At 36.5% G+C, this 16307-nt stretch overlaps 1 protein-coding gene across 1 annotated transcript in view; it reads left to right on the forward strand.

Annotated features, from left to right (window-relative positions):
- The window catches only part of fam222ba (family with sequence similarity 222 member Ba), a 40242-nt gene that overhangs the window by 12466 nt on the left and 11469 nt on the right, over positions 1-16307 (forward strand).

Consider the following 16307-nt stretch of genomic DNA (forward strand, 5'->3'; position numbering starts at 1 on the left):
GCTCCTTTGGCCCAACATTTGCAGTTCCCTATGATTTCCTCCTAGACATTTTCTATGTTGTTTGCACTTTGATCTGAATGTAAACAGTGTATCCGCGTGAAGCATTTTTGGGTGAACTAACCCTTTAATACAACTTAATTTAACCATCAAAACAGAGCCTAGAAAAATAAAACGGGGAAAAAGCGGAATTCAGAAAAATTTAAATGGAAAAATAGAATTTGGAAAAAAATGAAATGGAATTTAAAAAAAATAGTGGATTTCATAAGGCCCTACATTTGGCATTGTTTTGTTTGTTGGAGTATGTTGGTCCAGAGGACTTTATCTATTTATTTCACTTCAGCCTTCTTTGATTTGCACTGAAATGTTTCCTTCTATGAGGTTGATGTGATGAAAGCAGCTTTTATATCCTAGCAGTGCCCTCAGCCTCTCCAGCCAGGACTGATCAGCCATGGCCTGCCAGAGTCAGCCACTGTAATATTCATGATCTAATTATTCAGGGAGAGGTTAGTGTGCGGAACTGTAACGTGTGATTTAACCTCTTGTCAGGGGCTATAAAAGGAAGGCGGGTTAATCTTTCTGGCAACCGTCTCTCCACCCTTGGGAGCGCGCCTCAATTTCCCTCCCTGTGCCCTGGAGGATGTGAAGCAGATACAGCATATTACACACAGACACACACACACACACACATACATACATACATACATATGCATGCAATTCACTCTCAAGGTGTTGCTGACACTCAACATCTATTGCTTTTCTCGGGAGAAATAAAAATGAAGTGACCTTTGATTACTGGTGACAGCAGCTGCCAATCTGTCAGATACAGTCAGATACTCAGAAAATTGAACCAGTTCTCTCATCTGACACTGAAGTTTAGTTCTGTCATATTTTCAGTTCTGAGCAGCACTGACACTCAAAGTTAATGTAACATTGTTTTTGTTAGGAAATATTCTTGTGTAAACTGAAGATACGAGTTCACCGAGATGAGAAAAAAAAAAATCACTCTATCAAGGACACATTTGTCTAAGTTTGTCTTAATTGGCTTCTACTTGTGAATTATTCAATTAAAAGCATTCTTTGTATAATAAACATACAGATAAAAATGTATTCGGTCTTTGAATCTGAAGGACAGCTGTGAGAATAAAGACTAAAGAGCCTTACAGAGAAGTTAGGGAAAACATAAACATGTATATAAATGAAGAAAAATATCAGTTGTTAGGATGTCTCACTGGGCGCTGTTGTTTCAGTTACTGAGGAAGCGGAAGATGCGTCAAACAACCCAGGTGCTGCCTAGAAAAAGTTCTGGATTAGAGGGTGGTAAAAAACTTGTGGCTGTAACACTTTACAAAAAGCTTCAACTCATTGCCATTAACTAACATTTTTTAATTTATAAATATATTATCGTTCATTGTGAAATCATTCATTAATGCATTAACTTGTTAAAAATATACTAGTGTATGCAGAAATTAGCATTAACCTAGATGAATAAGTGCTGTAGAATTATTGTTTGTTCTTCGTTTCTGATACTTAATGCATTAACTACTGTTAATGTAAAATTTTAGTGTTTGCATTTGCTGATAAACAAAAGATGTTGCTAACGCTTTATAGTGAATGTTGAAATTAGTATTGACTAAGATTAATAATTGCTTTAGAAGCATTTATCATTGTTAGTTTATGTTAACTAATGTTAACAAATGGAACCTTATTGTAAGTCTTTTAAACAAGATGTTAAAACATTTTGTGGCAAGATGAAACCAAGAAAGAGCCTTTTGTCAAAGCGGTTTGTCTGGTGTAAATAGTACATTAGCCAAACCTAAAACTTCTTCTCTCAGCATCTCTCAATGATCCCGAACACAAGGCCCAAATTAACAATATAGTGGTTCAAGAAAAACAAGATTAATGTTGTGTAATGGCTCAATCAAAGTGCTGAGCTCAGCCCAGTTGAGAATTGGTCTGAAAATAGTGTACAATAGTACAGCTAACCTTAACAAGAAAATCTGTCTGATAGACTGGCCTAGACTGGTGCAGAGCTAGTATATACACTATTATTCAAAAATACGGGGTCATTGAAAACATAAATACTTGTGTTTAGCAAGGGTGCATAGCTAAATTAGAAATGATTAGTGAATCATTTCAGTTTGCTGACATCTTTGAGGACAGGGTTTTGCAAGTAGGAAGTGAGTTTAACAAAATTGCCGAAGTTAACAAAATACCTGAGATGGCACCTTATGAGTTTAGTATTTAGTATCATGAGAGGTGGTTAAAATTAAAAAGTAGTTCTGCAATCCTGTATGTGATTCACTGTGCAGTCAAAACAACAATTGTGTAAAATCTCCCTGTATAAAATAAGTTCCTTTTATTTTCTTTTAATCCTCCATTACACCATGATTGTATTGATGTTTGGAAGTATTAATTACAGGCTTTTTTGTTTTTGAAGGTTTTGGTTAATCAGGCAAGAGCTGGCACTTAAAACATGGTGGATATGCAGAGATTATGCTTGGCTGTGAGAACCCCAGGCTTGAACTCGGTCAACCCGGCGCCATCACCACCCAGAGTCTAATCCACGCTAAAACCTGCGTCGCTGGATCTGTTCCTCCAGTGTGACGCTTCGCGCAGCTCGTTCCATAATGAGACATTTAAATCTGGTTCATCACGGAAGCACCATTTGTGTTCGCTTCACACCCTGGTCTTTGTTTTTGCACACTGTTTTGTAGACAAATAACAGTTTGGATTTTAGAAGATTACTATTTAATTATACCTGGCCTTCATAGAAAATTACTCAGAACAAGTGTGCTCACACATGCATGAGCATCTGAAAATCACTGCTTTTGTTGGATGATTCACCAACCCACATGCCTTTGTTACCACCATTCTTCACAATAACAGACCCACACAAGCCAGTGGCCTCTGCCTCCGCATGAAACCCCTCTTGATCTGATTTTGGACCTGTAGCCTGTTCTTCTGAGAATCATAGTCATCTAGGATCAGACCCTGTTACTGTGTGATCAGAGCCAAACTGACCCGTCTTATGAAATGCAATCTGACTGGGGGAGGAACTTTACCCACCGCTGGTGGTGTGTCTTATCAGATACGCTGCTGTTTTCTGCATGCCTGGCTCACCACTATATCACTCCCATCACATACCGAGAGTTATGGTGTCTGGAAGCAGCCACATTAGTCACTGGGTGGGCTTATGGTGTAGGAGCACCAGGAATGTTATGCTTCCAGGTCAGAGTATCGCCTTGACATGGGTCATAACCCCCAGAGACATCGGGTGGCTTGTGAGTTAAGTTGAAGGAGGTTTGTAATACCTTGAGAAAGCTACTCGTTTATCTCAATGGCAGTTGCTCGGCTGGTGCAGGACCCCCCGGACGTATGCAATTTGAAATTTGCTTTCATGGGAGCTTGGTTATGGGCCCTGTTTTTGAGTCGGTCGCCTTTGTTTGTTTGTTTTTTATATATATATATATATATATATATATATATCTAAAACTTTATTAAATTAATGCCTGTTGATTAAAAGTGGCAGTAGGATATTTATAATGTTACAAAAGATTTCTATTTTTAATAAAATGCTATTCCTTTTACTGTAACTTTGTATTTCTTAAAGAATTCTGAAAAACAAAATTGATAATGATTAAAAAATGATGATAATATGAAATGTTTCTTGATCACCAAATCAGCATATTAGAATGATTTATGAGGGATAAGGTGACATTTTACAATAACAAAATAGAACATGGTTATTTTAAATTCTAATAACATTTCACAATATTACTGTTTTTATTGCATTTTTGATCAAATAAATGATGTCTTGGTGACCAAGAGACTTCTTTCAAAAGCATTAAAAAAAACTTACCAACCCCAATTTTTTTTAAACTGTGAATGTGACGTAAAAGATAGCAGAAAGTGACAAATCCATTTTACGTTTTTAAGAGGACCCCCCGGAAATTTGCTATCTTTGCTCATGGGATGGTTACTTTTGAATGACAATCAGTGGAGATGCTTTTAGTAAGCAGATGGTGTATCCATCAGCAGAGACTAACTGGGCCATGGTAATCAGCCACACTTTTGACCTCTTGGTTAAGTGTGATTTATGGCTAATGGGTCTCAGGGTATGCGTAGAGATCTGTGGTTTGTGTTCATAGCAGAGCAAATGTGTTTCTGTATGCTTCACATTCACATTATACTATGGCTTTCTTATTAATAGGCAGCCTTGCTCTTATCAGTGTGCACTGAAGCATTGCACTGAATCATACTGTAGCATCACGCAGTATTTTATATGACACACAAGGATGTACAACACAGTGTAGTAATTTAACGATTGGAACAAACACACAGATACATAATGAAAAGTCAGATCAGTGCATATGAGGGCCGAAAGCAGTCATGGAACTGAGTGGAGATGAGGATGAATCACTAGCTCTGTCTGATTACTGTGAACCACTACAGAGCACTTCACAATCACTGAGGCTGTATTTGTCAAAGACGTCTCTGTATGAGGCACAAGATTCACAGCTCACATGATTCATGAGCCCTGAGTGCAGAATTCTCTCTGGATAATTAGATTGAATCTGTAAAAAAAAAATCAGGCTGTAAAAAACATAATCTTACTTTATGAACTAATCTTAGCACAGCTATTTAAAGTCAGATATCTCAGCTATATTAAATTAAGCCCATAAAGTGAACCAGGGTCATGGTACTGAAATTCAGAAGTCAATACCAATACCATGTCAAACTGAATGTGCTCAAAAATGTGCTGTCTTGCTTATCTTTAAATATGAATAGAAATTTGTATCGTAAATATTAATGTACATACTAATTAAATATTAATTTATGGATAATGTAATATAAAGTCCCAGTAAAAAATTTTAATTATACAATCTATTTCTATTTTAAATAAATTCTGTTCTTTTGAACCATCAAAGAATACTGAAAAAAGTATTGTGGTTTCCAAAAAAAAAAAAAAAAATAAGCAGCACAGCAGTTTTTAATAATGATAATAAGCAACAAATTGGCATATTAGAATGATTTCTGAAGCATCATGTGACACTGAAGACTGGAATAATGCCTGCTGATAGTTCAGCTTTACCATCACAAGAATAAATTACACTTTAAATTATATTCAAATATAAAACACAGATTTAAATTGGAATATTACACAATATTACTATTACTGTATTTTTTTTTTAACAAATAAATGCAGACTTGGTGAGCAATAGAGACTTATTTCAAAAACATTAAATGACATACTTCCCACCCCAAATAGTATGCTGTTCACAAATGATTGATTGATTTGTTATGGTTGTTATGGAAATTATTCATTAGCAATTCAGTCTGAGTTTGAATGAATTTTGTAAATCCTTATCCGGTAATCAATCACAAATGACTGGAAAGGTCATGGAAAACTCATAGGAATTCATCACTGATCAAATTTTTTTTTAATTTGACAGTTCACGCATATAGGGCACAATTGCTCTTGTAGGCAGACAGCATTTGATACACTGTTCTTCTGATACTGTAGAAAGACTGGTATTATTTATTTCTTTATTTGTATTACTTCTATGTTTTTTTTATTTTTATTATAGACTTGATGCTGAAGTAGCTGTACTGTCCCCTGAAGGGACATACGGGGCAGATTTTGAGCTTTGTGGTGAGCCACCGTTGAGCACCAGGGTGCTGATGAAGTTGATTAGCAGCGGCCAAAAGGCTTCGTTCACTCCCGCTCACACATTGTTAGCGACATTACTGCTTATGCATCAGTGCCCAGTTTCCTGCGAGTCAGTGTTAAAGCTTGCACAAGCTGTTCTCTCGTAAAGATTAGAAAACGCTCACCTCCCTGACACCTCTCAAATGCCTGGGTCGCTCCTGCAGTTTCACAGCAACTTACCGGCCTGTAAAAAGCTTATCGACCCCGTCAGATGCGCTTTTTAAGCTTTGTTACTTCAGGAATTTGCAGTGCCCTCTTTCTTTGTGTCAACAGCACCGTATCTGCAGTGATTGATATTTGAGGGCTTGAGAGAGCGGGAGAGAGAAAAGGGTTAGGCTGAACTTGAAAGTCTGATGTGGGCTGATCAGCTTTCTGCACACACACACACAATTGTAGGACGCTGGGACGGGAACAAAATGAGTGTTTGTGATGAGGGAGTGATGTACTGATGAAGGGCGTATCGGAACGTGTCTCAGATAAATGTCAGGCGCAAAGACTAAATGCTAAAGAGTATTATAGCATTAAACCAGCAAGTCAACTCTTTTTTTTTTTTTTTTCCTCTTTCTCATTTCAGTTAAACTTACAAGGTTATAGTTATGGAAAATCTGGAAATATTAGGGAGTTTTATAGATGTTATTTTTAGACATTGGAATTGTTTTACGTTTAATTTGAACTTTTTTTTTTTGTGTTGTTTATTAATAGTCTCTAAATTTTTCTTTTTTTTGTTTTTGATTTCTAAAATCCTTCTGGACTGCAAACATGTATGTGAATACATCCAAAATGTCACCTTTCCTTGATAGCAGGGGTTTGTGTACATAAGTAGGTTGTAAGACAACATCTGACAGTTTTATCTTAATCTAGAGCCAAAGCAGATTCTCAGCGAGTTTTCTTCCATGATGAGGCTTTATCTGTTTCCTGGAATCTGGAAAGTTCAGCTCAGTTGTGGCGATTTGCTTGTGTTTGATGTGTCTGTTCCCATGGTCACATGCCCTTGTGAAATGTTTGCGGTCACAAAGCCAAGCGGTCTGTCTGTTTGACCATCTCCCCTGTACAACACAGCCCACAGGACAACAGTTGAGGATTGTGGACTGTGGTGTCTGTCAGTAGTACAGCAAAGAAGGACAGTAAAAATAGGAATGTTGCCACTTATTTTCTTCTTTGTATATCTGTTCTCTCCATGCAGTATTGATGTGTTGCTTTGAAATCAGTTTGTGATAGGGAGCTGACCTTGTGTAAATGTAAAAACTGGAGCGAAGCTGATGACAGAATGCTTTGAGAAGGCATGGGAAAATAGCTGTCGCTGCTCTTTCCAAACTATTTTCATTGGTGGAGACAAAGCATATGAACTAAAAGGTATAGTTACACTAGATTTGTGCTCCTCTCAATTGCTTACGCATATTTCATGTGCATACTGTAGGGCAATGAGAGACAGAAGCTCCTCTTCTGCACCAAATTTCATGTTTATTAGGTATTGGTTCTATACAAATAATGCAAACTTGTGTCGTAGAAAAGTGGAGTAGATTATACTCTTTAACGATTTATTATCTCTTGTTTGTTGTGTGATATAGGCCTTAATGCTGTTGTTCTTTACCCTTAGCAAACTTAAACAAGATGCTAAAAATCAAATTATTTCATATTTTAATTCACCCCTTATCAACTCAATATATTTAATTATTATCCTTAATTCTGAAAAACAATATGAAACATTAATTGAGCACCAAATCAGCATATTAGAATGATTTCTGAGGGATCATGTGACATTTTATAATAACAAAATAAAATGGTTATTTTAAATAAAATAAATGTAATCAATTAAAAAATAAACTGTGGAAAATTAATAAATTATATATATATATATATATATACACACACAGTATATACAACTGTTTCATGACTGCAATATCATACTTGCACTTCTGATCATGTGATATTGATTAAATATAATTTATGGTGAAAATCCATGTTTTTGTTTAAGAGAGAGAAAAACTAGATTTTGTGTCTGCTTTTTATATAGAATCAAACACCTTTGTGTGCAAACTAGGACCTGTAAAATGTGTTTGTGTGGATGCTGCGGTTTAGAGGTGCTGGAGCAATTGGGCCGCCCACATCATGATGGATGAGGGAAGGGTACGGCTGGATGAGATTGGCCATAGATCGTCGTAAGGAGGCGTAAACGTGACAAATCATGATGAAGATCAAGCTGCACTCTAGGCCGATTCAGTTCTCTTTCATGTTTAACGTTGGGTTGCATCTTTGGTGTCCAGTAACAGTTGAAGGGCACACGGACAGCTGTTGGGATGTGCTTGTTCATCTATTGCACTCTGGGATGAGATGGCAGCTGTCTGAATCCCGGAGAGAGGCAGACAGACAGCTTTTCCCCTGCCCTTTCAAAAATCATTCGCTTTCTTCCTTCCTTTTTTTCTTTTGCCGCAATTTATCACCAGGGTGTCCAATTTCGGATGAGCTGCAGGCGTCTTGGGCAAACGGATGAGCAGTAAATGGATGAATCTTTTCATAAATGAAATTGTCTCACTCTGTCATTTCTTCATCCTGTTTTGTGAGGATTTTTATCCTCGTTTCTGTTATTGTGAACCAGCACAGACTTCTGGTATATAAAGCATGTGTGTGAGGGGACACGCTCTCACTCCCTAGTGGTCTTGCATCAGTGTGAGTATGTCACTGTGCGGTTGTTAAAACTTCAGTTTTTACTTTATATGGTCCTGCAAAGGTTTTTTGTTAGTGGTGGAGTGGATGTGAGGTGTTTTGATAACCATATCCAATTGCATAAGGAGAGCTGATGGTTGTTAAAACATTTCTCGTTTGATTTGTTTCTGCTTTTTTCTCTGTCCAGTATGCAGTGAGAAACTATAGCAGACTTCACAATGCACCATTAAATCACTAGCTGGGTTTCCGTCTGCGTATTTTCATGTGAATTTTGGAGAAATGCATAAAAAATATGCTGGATGGAAACATCAAGATGAAAATAATTTCCTAAATGTGTATATAAACCAATAGATTAAGAATTTGTTCCCACAACATATTAATTAGTGGATAAATCTAATGAATTAATTCCCTCATTTTAGATCGTGGCCACATTTCACTAATTTGTTTCTTCACTTTAATTTAGTTAAATCTATGATGGAATATGTAATTGAGTCACATTTTCTAGATGGAAATGCTGCTTTATTGCAAATTGTTTCAAAATGTAGGCCTATGCATAATCTGAGGTTACGCTTTATTTTGATAGTCCACTTTAGACATTCTACTAACTAGAAGTAACTACATGTCAACTAATTCTCATTCATTTGCAACTACACATCTACGAACTCTGAGAGTAGACTGTTAGGGTAGGTTTAGGGTTTGTAGAATAAATTGACATATACTTGCAAAGTTTCTCTTAGTCTGTATGTTGTATGTTGTGGACCCAGATATTAAGCAGACAGTCTACTAATACTCTGTAACACTTTATTTTAGGGTCTCTTAACTAGTTGCTAATTAGCATGCATATTAATAGAATATTAGCCATTTATTATTAACAATTAAGCACATACTAATGCCTTATTCTACATCCCTAATCCTACCCAATACCTAAACCTAACAACTACCTTACTAACTATTAAACTAAGCAGCAAATTAGGAGTTTATTGAGGGAAAAGTCATAGTTAATAAGTGTTCCCTATTCTAAAGTGTTACCTAATACTCTAATGAATGCCAGTGAATGGCTCTTCCTCACATAAACACTCAATATCTGTCTTTCCCCTTCTAGTTTTAGTACAGCTTTTATGTATAATCTTTACACTGAATTCGGCAACATGCTAAAGATTTACACCCATATGTTGATGAAAAATTTAGATATTTTTGGAATTACATTAAAGATTCTTTAGTTTGTGAGTATTTAAAGCATGTGTCTATGAAGCAGTTCTGTCTCTCTTCTACTCTGCTGCTTTTTTCTCAGTGTTATTCTTGTTTTTGTCACTTCTGTTGGGCTTCACATTACACACAGCCTTGCTCAGGCAGGTCCAGATATAAATAAAAACGCAGAGAATTTTTCACCTTTTCATTTGGCCTGTGGTTCATTGTTCACACATCACCTCACTGTAAGTGCTCGACACACACATCCACCTATATATGATAAGTCTTGCATATTGCTTTTCCTGATTGCCTTTTGTACATGTTACAATAGTAATGAGAATGTATATTAATGAATTGGTGACACATCTTGCCCCAAATCTGGCTCTATCCGTCGCATTTTCTCTCTCATGCATGCAAACACTCTCACGCTTACTCACTCACATTCACTGGTCTGATCTTTCTACACGTTTGTTCACACTCTCACACACCCACAAATCACTCACTTTCTGCTGTACTCGTCGCACCTTGTGTTCAGTGGCTGAGCGATCATGAGTAGAAATGTCAGAGGCTCTCTCAGTCACTCACACTCCCATGATTAAATCACTGGAGGTCACCGTGTCTCTGTGCTGTTGGTTTCTTGAAGGCGTTTCTATGCTTCACTCAGTCTGATCACATTGGTAGTCCCTGCTCATTTGCATAATGTTTATTGCAATGCCAGTGGTCTTTGTCATATAATTATTTTGTGTATACTGCATATTAGGCATGTGATTGTATCAGATTTTCATATCACAATAATTGCAGATTTTTTTTAAACTGTTTCAAACGTGCAAAAAATTATAATAAAGAAAACCTTTTCAATCGATATTCTGCTTCTTTTTTTAATACTTGTATGTGTAAATACATGAGCGAAAAAAAATGGTATCTTAGTATTAATACAACTTAGTATCAGGTTTTGTTTTATGAACACCCTAGCCAATACCGTAATCTTAATCTTAATTGCTGTTTGAAAAGATTTAAAGGGATAGTTCCCCTAAAAATGATCATCATTTACTCACCCTCAAGTTGTTCAAAACCTTTATGATTTATTTTTTTCAGCTGTTGAACGCAAAAGATGATATTTTGAAGAATGTTGGTAACTAGACAGTTAATGGTAGTCTTTGACTTCCAAAGTATGGAAAAAAAATACTATGGAAGTCAATGACTACCATCAAATGTGGTCAAACAATGAAACCTCATAAAGGTTTGGAACAAGTAGTGGTTGAGTAAATGATGACAGTACATTTAAATTAAATACACAAGCACAGCATTTTCATTCAACCATTTTGCCATTTTTGTTCAGACCAAACTTTTATGGAACATGCATGCAGAGCTGTAAATTTAATCATGGTAAAGATGCTAATGAGCGTTCTAAAAAGCTAATCAATCAGGACAATAAGGCCCAAAGTATATAAGCCCAAAGTGGCAACACTGGCCTTGGTCATTGTTTTACAGCCATAAAAAGGGACAACAACAAACTCCTGGAGACCACAATAGACAAGCGTTTAAAGAGTTTCCGAGAGTTTACAGTTGTTGTTTTTTTTTAATTGGTCATAACTTATGGACATAAATAGTGCAAACACTGGGCATGGTTGAAACTTTCTGTTGTGCATGTATCGAGGATGTCAAATAGAGCCTATCCTTTGAAAATGTTCAGCTGTATGCATTCTTTAAGCGTTCTTGCCAAAACTCAAGCATAAGCTTAAGGTATAGAAATATTCACTATGCATGTCATTATGTGAGTCTCCATTCTGCATTTAAGCTTTGATTCTGTTCACTTTTTCTATTTTTCTTTGATTGTGGCTTCGCATTTTCTTCTTCTAAGCCCACATCTCTTCTCTCCTCACCTTTTTCTTTCTTTCTTTCTTTTTTGCTTTCGCCATCACACGCAGTCTATTAGCATTAGCAATTAGCTAAATTCTCCCTGACTTAGAGCTAATATCTGAAACAGCATATCTCACACACTTCATGTGCTTAAAATTGGCACTGTTAGACCAACACAACTCTCAGAATAATAAGCAGAATAAAAAAGCATGCGAGAGTGTATCGTTTAAGGGTTGTGCTTAAGTCATCAGTAACATGCTGACAGCGACATGCTTGCACGTCCTCAACACGCAGCTACAGCGCAGTCTATTCAGGCTGCTATAAATTGATGCTTAAAATGGGCCTGCGCTGATGTGAACGTTTATTTACAAGAAACATCTCTTTCTCTCTCTCCTTCCTATTGAGCCGCTCATATTCAAGGGTAAAGCTTGTTTCTCTTTTGAAAAAATCTAAATGTAAGCTCTCACCCCCCCGCCCACCCAATGTCCTCCTCCATAGTCCTCATAAATGATAATCACAATCTCTCCTCTCCACTCTTCCCCTGAAAAGTCATTTCACTCAATAGCTTTTTGTGTTCCTGAGAAACCATACATGCAAGCGCACATTGGATTTCTCGCTCAGTCTATTGTATGTGTATATTTTAGTGTAATTAGTCTGTGTTTTTCCTGAGCGTAAAGGCCAGTGTAGGCAGATTGTCTGAGCTCCGGAGCTCAGCCCCACCAGAGCCTGATTACAGCTTACCGTAGTCATTTTCTAAATAGCTCACTTCCACTCCACTTTCCTCCCTCTATCCTTTCTTCTCCCACATACACCCTCCCTCTGTCCTCCCATGCACACAAAGAGAGAAAAAGCAGTGGAGAAAAGAGTCTTTTATCAGATGCGGTCTGACCCAGACATCCCCAGCCATTGAGAATCCAGACTCACTTTCTCTCTTCCTGTCTTTCTCTTTCCAGATTTTCCAGCAGCTCTGATTAGATTTCATGTGACACTGAATTTGTGTACGTTTTGACTTTGGAGCATTCAGTGCTGTTCTGATGGGGCTTCTGCTCCATATAGGTTTGGGGTCGGGAAGACTTTGTTTTTGAAATAAAATACAGTAAAAACAATAATATTGTGAAATATTGTTACAATTTAAAATGGCTGTTTTCTATATGAATATATTTTAAAATGTAACTTATTCCTGCGATGGCAAAGCCGAATTTTCAGCACCCATTTCACCAGTCTACATAATCCTTCAGAAATCATTTTGATATGCTGATTTGCAAAAATTCTTTAAATAAAAAGTTCCAAGGAACATTATTTATCTGATCTTTTGTAACAGTATAAATGTTTAGGAGTTGAATGCAGGGACGCACCAAAATAGCTTTAAATGTTAGTGAATATATAGAGTATGATATATTAATTTTAAGATTTGCTAAATATTATATTTAACAGTGTCTTTAAAGTTGGACTTTAAGGGAGCGTTATATGACAGCAAAGGTAATCTAAATGTAAAAATAAGCATGCACAATTAAAAATACTATACTGGCCGACAAACACGGCTATGCTTCTGGATATAGTTCTTTCATCTCTGTGTAGATATTTTCGTCTAGACAGGACTGGTTTGTGAGACTCCGCAAGCATACAAGCACTGCATGGGGACAGGGGAGAAATCAAAGATTCAGGCTGAGAGGAACAGATGAATGACCCATCATCAGTCAAAAAATCAATTGAAGAAGAGACGAGAGAAATATGGATCATAAGTAAACTTGTAACATTCACTATTGAAATGTGTTGATGAAAAGAGTTCGGTATATTTAGAGTTGATTATTTTACCCAACATTTATGTATGTGTACTATGTATTGTTGCATCTATTAGAGTATTGCGCCATTAGCTTAGCAGTATGCCAACGGCAGACTATTGACGTCAATTTTGGGTCGAGTCTCACATGTGGAACACTATTTGAGTAGCTAATCAGTCACTCATATAGCTCACTCAGAAGACAGCAGCCTGTGCAGACAGCATACAGTGAGGCAGCTCACTAGCTTTCAGATTAGAACTCTTCCTCAGGTGTATTTGATGGAGAGTGAGTATGTTTGTATCAAGCCCTGCTGCGTTGTTAGTGCACTGGCAGGATTTTAATGAGATGCCTTCATGACCTTTCACTACATACAAACTCTTTATTTCTCGCTGTCTCTCTCAGCTTTGGCTGGCTGGCCTTGTGCTGCCCTGTCAGAGTTGTTTGGTGCATAATTGCTTCTTGTCTCAACTGTTTGTTTGCTTATACATGTTTTAATACATTGTTTTTGTCTAGTGCCAGTGTGTAGTGAGAGGATGTAGTACATGGCTGTATGCGGGGTTTCTCACCACAAATTACCAGGCAATATCCATTGTTGTTGCCCTTTGTGTCCTGTCTTTCATAAAGAGTAAAATAACCTGAGCCACATGCATGCACACTGAAACTGTGTCCGAACCTGGTGCGGTATGACAAGTGTCCAACAATTTGTGTATCTATATCACACCAACATGCTTTGCAATGTGATCACAGCCAATCAGAAGATGTTTGACGTTCAGTCTGTTGTGACAGAGTGCAGTCTCCATACTGATATGCTTATTTTGCAATTAATTAAAAATATATTATGGTAACACTTAGTATAGGGACCAATTCTCGCTATTAACTAATTGCTTATTAGCATGCCTATTATTAACATATTGACTATTTATTAGTACTTATCAAGCACATATTCTGTATGACTATAATCTACACCCCTAATCCTACCCAATGCCTAACAACTAATTTACTAACCATTAATAAGCAGCAAATTAGGATTTTATTGAGGCAAAATTTGTAGTTAATGGTTTGTTAATACTTAGAATTAGACCTTAAAATAAAGTGTGACCATTATTATTTCAATATGCATAATCAACATGCACCCATTTTCGTATCCCCATCAAATTAAAATTACAATAGTGATTTTATATACATAGAAAGCGTATTAAATGCAAGTGTTTGTCAAAATAAAACATCAAAATATGGGTGAAATAATGTTTCACCGTCATTCAGCGTAACATATTGATGTAAAAATGAAGCAACATACTTATTTCTGAACTGTACTTATTAAAATACATAAGAAAACGTAATCATTCTCAATTTTATTATATTTTAAATGATTAAACTTCTTGCTGACAAAAGGGTAAAACTTAGCAGTTTGAAGGATATTGGCAAAGAGTGGTAAGATTAGTTCTTGGGGGCCGCTGTTTTGGATCACCTTTATCAAAAATCATTAACAAAAATGTGTTTTTAAAAAAAATTCTGAAACCAAGGCTGATTTATAAAAAAAAAAAAAAAGTGGACAGGCACTTTTGAATGCTATATAGAGAACAATTTGAATCAGTCACATTTGACAGATGGACGGTGCTATCCGGTAGATACCACATAAATAAAATTTAAAAAAAATCAAGCAATCAACAGAACATCCTGTCGCAGTGACAGCTGGTCAGGACAATTCCTCCCATTCTGTGCATGTGGATTTGTGCCCACACAGTCACACTAACTCATTGTGTTTAATGACTGATGGTTGAGGTGTCAGAAATGTTCTCAGTGGTCTGATTCTCGCCTTGCTGAAGTAAAAAATTAAAATGCGAAAGTTTGGAATTTAGCAAAGGTCACTGTAGATCACACCATTCATGCGAGAGGATGGGCCAAAGATGTGGAGGTGAGAAGAGAGAGATGAAGCGCCTGGGGCATGGTCAGAGCACCCTGGCTGGTATGTTTGATGTTAAATTGAACCTCAGATTTGATATGAAGTGCGTTTTGCCTGCTGCTGTACGATTAGTGAGAGTGGTTTGGAATGGAAAGGTATGTGAGGGGTTTTTGCTGCTCTGAATTGACAAAGAGGATGATTAAAGAAGGAGATTTTGATTTCCTAAGCTTCACCTGATAGATGGGTTGGTTGATTAATTGATGCGAATCCAAAGCTTTGAAGCTATCATAGATAGGTTTATCACTGGTTCTTTTTGTAATTGCAACAGAAACTCTATTTGCCATGCAATTCATTTTTCACACAAGTATGTGTGAAATTGCACTCAATCGCACATTTGAATTGATGTTTGGATGCATTCCTCATGACACACTTGATTAGAAGACTTGCTGAGTTTTAATGAATGCAGTGAAAATGTGTGTGTCAAACTGACAGATGGTAATTGTCTCATTGCTCCTGTTATGTTGGAAAATTATCCAAAACATGATTGTGAGTCATTTAGCTTTGCACCTTTTCTAACAGTAAGCTAAATCATGCCTTTCTGAGGGCAAAAGAGACATTTTTAATTAGTTTGTTTTGAATATAATTTTGTTGAAAATCAAATTACTGGCAAATGTTTGTTAGCTATTTTTTTAAATAATGAAGACTTTAGGCATCCTTCAGTTAACAGACCTCGTAAAAATGTACATTTCAGAAAAGCTTTTATACACCTAGCCAGGTATAACACAACCAGTATTGTTGTAGTATTATTGATATGCTATTATAGTATTTGTTAACATTTTAAAGCTTTTGGTTTTATTTATTTATTTATTTTTTTTAGTAATTTTCGTACTTCAGTTTCAATAAAAAAGTTTCATCTAACGTTTCTTTTTAATTTAATTTTCTTTCAGATGCATTTCAGTTAGCGAAAACAACTTAAATGGCTTTGGTTTTAGTTAACAATAATAACACTGAACACAATAAGTAATTTTTCTGTCCGCATTGAATGCTGTAAAACCACACCTAGTCATAACTAATCAGAACATATCTGATGTTACAGTCATGCAAAGTGAGATTTTGGGCCAGTGAGAGTTCACTATGGACGGGGCTAATCAATGTAGCACTGCAGTTAGAAAGACAGTTAATGACATTATGTTGTTTTAGG

This window comes from Onychostoma macrolepis, chromosome 05 (genome assembly GCF_012432095.1).
Source record: "Onychostoma macrolepis isolate SWU-2019 chromosome 05, ASM1243209v1, whole genome shotgun sequence".
Lineage (NCBI taxonomy): Eukaryota > Metazoa > Chordata > Actinopteri > Cypriniformes > Cyprinidae > Onychostoma > Onychostoma macrolepis.